Genomic DNA, 6,000 nt, shown 5'->3' on the forward strand with positions numbered 1-6,000 from the left:
CTAAATTCTTTGTTTGCTTTATCTTTCCATCAACATGGTACTTACCATTGTTGAGCACGAATAATTCTGTTTTATACCTCATCAGATATTTATTGTCAGACAGGCATCTTTCAGGGAATTCTGAATGATCTTGATATATATAGGGGATACACCTTTTTCTTAAAGAGCCTTTAACCTGGAGTTGTGTTCCAAGAAGCTCAATTTCTTTTTCATCAAAAGCAAACAGCATACAATTAGATGATATATGTTCTTCATTTTTAGTCAATTTAGTCATTTGTGTTGACTATCACTTACAGAAATTTGTTTTCATTCATACCTTATCAAAGCTATTCTCAAATTGTATATAGATCATAGCTAAATAACTATAGAGTTAGAAGACACCTTAGAGGTTACCTAGTTAGACCCTATCGTGTAACATATTAGAAACTGAGAACATAGCACATTTAATTGATTTTACCAAGGTGACACAGGTAATAAGTGGCAGGTACAGATTAAAACCTAGGTTATTTGATTCTAAATGCATCTATCTTTACACTATACCACAATGTCTATGAGTTGACTTTGATTTTTTTATACCTTTAGTAGAATAGATGTAATAATAAGCATGACACTTAGGTACTGAGAATTTAGGGGCAATGAGATAGTGCTTCTCAATGTTTTCTCAGTTATTTTTTGCTATTGATTATATCTACCTTTTGTAATTTCCTCTCCTTCAGGTAACTTCATTTAACATTGTTTCCTCTATGCCCTTATAAACAAATGGTCTTCTGGATGCATCTTCTCTATTTATACTATGGTCCTATAAAGTGATGCAGAGTTAGGTTTTAAGATTCCTATAAATTTGAAATGTATCTATTTTAGTTTTCTTTTTCACCTGTAGTATAGATTTTTTTTTTACTCTCCCTATTACATCAAGTTTTTAGCTAATTGTTTAACCTAAAGCAACTCTATTGAAATTGGTTAGTTTGTTCATGTTGACTATCTATGCCATTATTTGAGTTAAGTATATGATTGGGAACCAATTGGGACCAATGAATTCGTGAATATAAATGCATCCTAAATGAAGCAACTCCCTCTATCAATGCAGAATGGCTCTTTCTTTATAATTTATAGTCTTATAAAGTTTCCTAGACTAAAGAGAGAGAGAGAGGGAGAGAGAGAGAGAGAGAGAGAGAGAGAGAGAGAGAGAGAGAGAGAGTATGTAATGACAGTGGTATAGCAGAGGTCTGTTGAATACATTCCTCATAGCAAAACTCAGTTAAACTACTTGTACTAGTTGTATAGTTATCATTATCTTCTGAAGTCACTCTGAAATGATGCTGAAGTTCCCTTCCAGCTCTCAGAATTATATTTCATGGAAAAAAATTTTGTAAGTAGTTATGTCATTACTGAGATGGTACATTGAATTGATTTAGGGAATAAAAGGTAGAAAAAGTCTTTGCTACTCAAGAACACATATTTGCTTTATATATGCTCCATTCTGCTGCAAGAATTCATCAATTACATTGCCGTTTCCAGGTTATTTTGTTTCGTACCAAAGTACAATTTTTCTTGAGTAAACATATGGTATTTTAGAGTTCCATCAGAGTCTAACATGGTAAAATCTTTGGTAATAGAGCTGCTGTCCTCATGATAAGCCCACCTGGAGCTTGTAGACAGTTTAAGTACAAAGGGTCAACAATTGATATGCATTTGAGTAGAATTACACTCAAAAAAAGTCCCTCTTCTCCCATATGATGAATTTTTCAAATCGAAGTGACAAAATAGTGACTGTTGAATAAAAGAATTAGCCTTAATGTTTTTTGATTCCTTTGTAAAGGCATTATAAACATATTAAAATTAACCTACACTGATTATTTTGGGGGAATATTTTAGGTGTTCCATTTTTGCCTTTTAGAAATGCAGGCTGCCTAGGCAAGCAAAAGGTTAAACTATGATTCAAGAAGATAATGGTGGAAATTTTGCCTCTTATAATTGTTAGCCTTGTCACCCTAAACAAATTGCTTTATCACAGTGCCTAGCATATGGTAGCTGCTTAACAAATACTTGTTGACCTGACATTGTGAGCCTCAAATAAGTTTAAAAAAATATTTGACATCTTTATATGGGAGAAATCTGGTAAATTTGTATTATTTAATTGATTTAAACTTTTATTTATAACCATTCGTGTTAGCGTTTTCAAATCCCACCTTTTCTGGTGTATTTTTCTTTACATTTAGATTTAGATTTAGAGTTGAAAAGAAGTTCAGAGTCTGTCAAGTACAAGCTCCTTCATTTATTCCCATCTTTCAATATCTAAATATCAGATTAATACAACATACTATTGATCATAATGTAAAATTTATAAGTTTATTCCAAAAGAATAACTCAAAAAGTTAACTTGAAATAACATTATATTCTTCATTTTTAAGTATGATTTGTCACATGGGAAAAATAAAGGTCACTGGTGACATTTTACAAAAAGTTACTTTTTTTGTAGAACCTTCCTAACTTCTGGTGATAAGATCTCCTTTTAATACCAGCTGTCAATTCTCTAATTCTATTTTTAGTTTAGATTTTGTTGTTGTTGTTGTGTTGTTGTTATTGTGGGTTTTTTTTGGGTCTGCCTTACTTGCATCTCTATATTTTTAGCCCTAGGAAAAATATGTACAACCCCAAACAAACTCTGTAGTTATTAATAACTTTTTCTAGTGTTTTTATTTTATGTGTTTACTCCTCATGCCCTCCTGGTCTGTGTGCATTAACAATGAACTTAATGAAGAGATACTACAAATGTTATTTTGTGATGTGATCTACATTAAAAGAAAAAGGATAAAGGATCCTAATTTGAGGGATCCTTCCTTCTGCAAAATATTTCAATTTCTGTCTCCAAGCATTTTTACTATTTGTTTCTATTTACTTGGACTTTCGTGCTCTTCTATACCACCTCTTTGAAAGTTCTCACTTTTTCCTTCAAGACTTAGGAGAAAACCTTTCTGGGTCACCATAACTGCTAGTGCTTTCACTTCTTAGATTATCTTGCATCTATTCTGATGCTGTAATTTTATTTCAAGTTAAAAACCGAAACATTTAAACCCAGTCCACACTGGCTTAAAGGATTGAAGGGCTAGACAGCATTGTGAACCTTGAGGTCCATAACTCTGAAAAAGGAAAAAGGTGAGAACTCAGCCCCATGGCAGAGACTAGAAGTACTTTGGGACATAGGAGTTCTCACCTTTTTTTTATGCTCATAGTTTTCCTAAAATTGAACCAACACTGCATTCCTGGTAAAAGCCTTACTTTGTCATAGATTATTATCCTTGAGATAAGTTGCTGTAATCTGTTGCTAACATTTTATTTAAAATTTTTGCACATATTCACTAGGGAAATTGGTCTATGATTTTCTTTCTCTGTTTTGGTTCTCCCCAGTATATTTTTCAGCACCATATTTGTATTATAAAATGAATTCGATAGGACTCATTCTTCACCTATTTTCCCAAATAGTTTATCTAGTATTGAAATCAGTTATTCTTTAAATGTTTGGTAGAATTCACTTGTAAATCCATTGGCCCTGGAAATTTTATTTCTTAGGGAGTTCATTTATGGCTTGTTCAATTTCTTTTTTGTGAAATGGGGCTATTTAAGTATTTTATTTTTTTTCTTCCATTAATCTGGGCAATTTATATTTTTGTAAATAATAATCCATTTCACTAAGATTGTAAAATTGATTGCATACAGTTGGACAAAATAACTCCTAATTATTGTTTTGATTTCCTTTTCATTAGTGATAAATTTCCCTTTTTCATTTTTGATGCTGGTAATTTGGGTTTGTTCTGTCTTTTCATCTTTTAATCAAATTAACCAAAGGTTTAATTTTATTGTCTCTTTTTTCATAAAACCAGTTCTTAGTTTTGTTTATTAGTTCAATAGTTTTCTTAATTTCAATTTTGTTAATCTCTCCTTTGGTTTTCAGAATTTCTAATTTGGTGTTTAATTGGGGATTATTTAATTTGTGCTTTTTCCAGATTTTTTAGTTGCATTCCCAATGCATTGATCTCTTCTTTCTCTATTTTATTAAGGTAAGTGTTTAGGGATATAAAAATTCCCCTAAGAACTGCTTTTGCTGAATTCCATAAGTTTTGGTATGTTGTCTCATTATTGTCATTCTCCTGGATGCAGTTGTTGATTCTTTCTTTGATTTGTTGTTAGACCCACTCATTCCTTAGGATTAGATTATTTAGTTTCCAATTAATTTTTAGTCTATCTTTACATGGCTATTCATTACATGTAATTTCATTGCACTATGATCTGAAAATTTAATAGACATTTAATATGTTTATCTTTCTTCATTGGATTGTGAGGTTTTTATACTCTAGTACATGGTCAATTTTTGTGTAGGTGCCATATACCACCAAGAAAAAAGTAGTTCCTTTCTATCCCCATTCATTTTTTTCAAGAAGTCTACCATATCTAACTTTTCTAAAATTCTATTGATCTCCTTAATTTCTTTCTTGTTTATTTTATGGTTAGATTTATCTAGTTCTGAGAAGGGATGGTTGAGGTCACCCATTAATATAATTTTATTACCTATTTCTTCCTGTAACTCCCTTAACTTCTTCTCTAAGAATCTTGATCCTATAACACTTGGTGCATATATATGTTTATTAATAATATTATTTCATTGTCTATGGTGCCATTTAGCAGGATGCCATTTCCTTCCTTATCTCTTTATTAGATCTATTTTTGATTTTGCTTTGTCAGAAATCAGGATTTCTAACCCTGATTTAGTTACTTCAGTTGAAGCATAAAAAATTCCACTCCAGCCTTTCACTTTTACCCTGTGTGTATCCCTCTGCTTTAATTGTGTTTCTTGTAAACAACATATTGGAGGATCATAGTTCTTAATCCACTCTGCTATCTGCTTCTGTTTTATGGGAGAGCTCATTCCATTTACATTCATAGTCATGATTATTACCTGTGTCTTTCTCTCTCCATCCTATTCCCTCCCATTTATGCTTTTCTCTCTCCTTTCTCCCTTTCCCTCCTCACTAGAATTTTGCTTTAGACCAATGCCTCCCTCAGTTTGTTTTCCCTTCTTTTACCCTCCTCCCTTTTCTTCCCCTTTACCTTTACTGCTTCTTCCCTCACTTCTATTAGGCCCTTCTATCTTCTTTTCCCTTTCCACTCCTGCTTCCTATGGGATAAGTTGCATTTCTATGCCTAACTGATTACATTATTCCTTCTTTGAACCAAATCTGATGACAGTAAGGTTCAAACAAGGCTAATCTCCTTCCCTAATTTCCCTCTAGTGTTATAGGTTTTTGTGCCTTTTCATGTGATGTAATTTATACTTGTCTACCTCCTCCTTTCCTCTTGTTCCGGTACAATCCCTTTTTACCACTTAAGTAGATTTTTTTATCATCACATCAAAGTCAAGTTATACTCACACCTTCTGTCTATGTATATTCCTTTGAAATGGTATAATACCAATACAGTTCTCAAGTGTTACTTATGTCATCTCCCTTGTAAGGATGTAAACAGTTTGACCTTATTAATATCATATTGTTGTTGTTGTTGTTTTCTTTTCTATTTACCTTTTTATACTTCTGTTGAGTGTTGTATTTGAAGATCAGATTTTGTGTTGAGCTCTGGTCTTTTCATCATGAAGGTTTGGAAATCCCCTATTTCCTTGGATGTCCATTTACTCCCCTGAAAGCTTATCATCATTTTCACTGGATAATTGATCCTTGGCTATAATCCAAGGTCCTTTCCCTTAAGGAATATCACATTCCATGCTCTCTGATTTTTTAATGTAGAAGCTGCAGGTAGATCAATAATTTTTAAATTGTCCCTCCTGGATCTATTTTTCAGGTCAGTTGTTTTACCAATGAGGTATTTTACATTTTGTCCTATTTTTTTCATTCTTTTGTTTTTGTTTGACTGATTCTTGATTTCTCAGTGTCATTAGCTTCCACTTGCCCAATTCTAATTTTTAATGAAATGTTTTCTTCTATTAGATTT

Source organism: Phascolarctos cinereus, unplaced genomic scaffold (genome assembly GCF_003287225.1).
Source record: "Phascolarctos cinereus isolate Bilbo 61053 unplaced genomic scaffold, phaCin_HiC Scaffold_7;HRSCAF=346, whole genome shotgun sequence".
NCBI lineage: Eukaryota > Metazoa > Chordata > Mammalia > Diprotodontia > Phascolarctidae > Phascolarctos > Phascolarctos cinereus.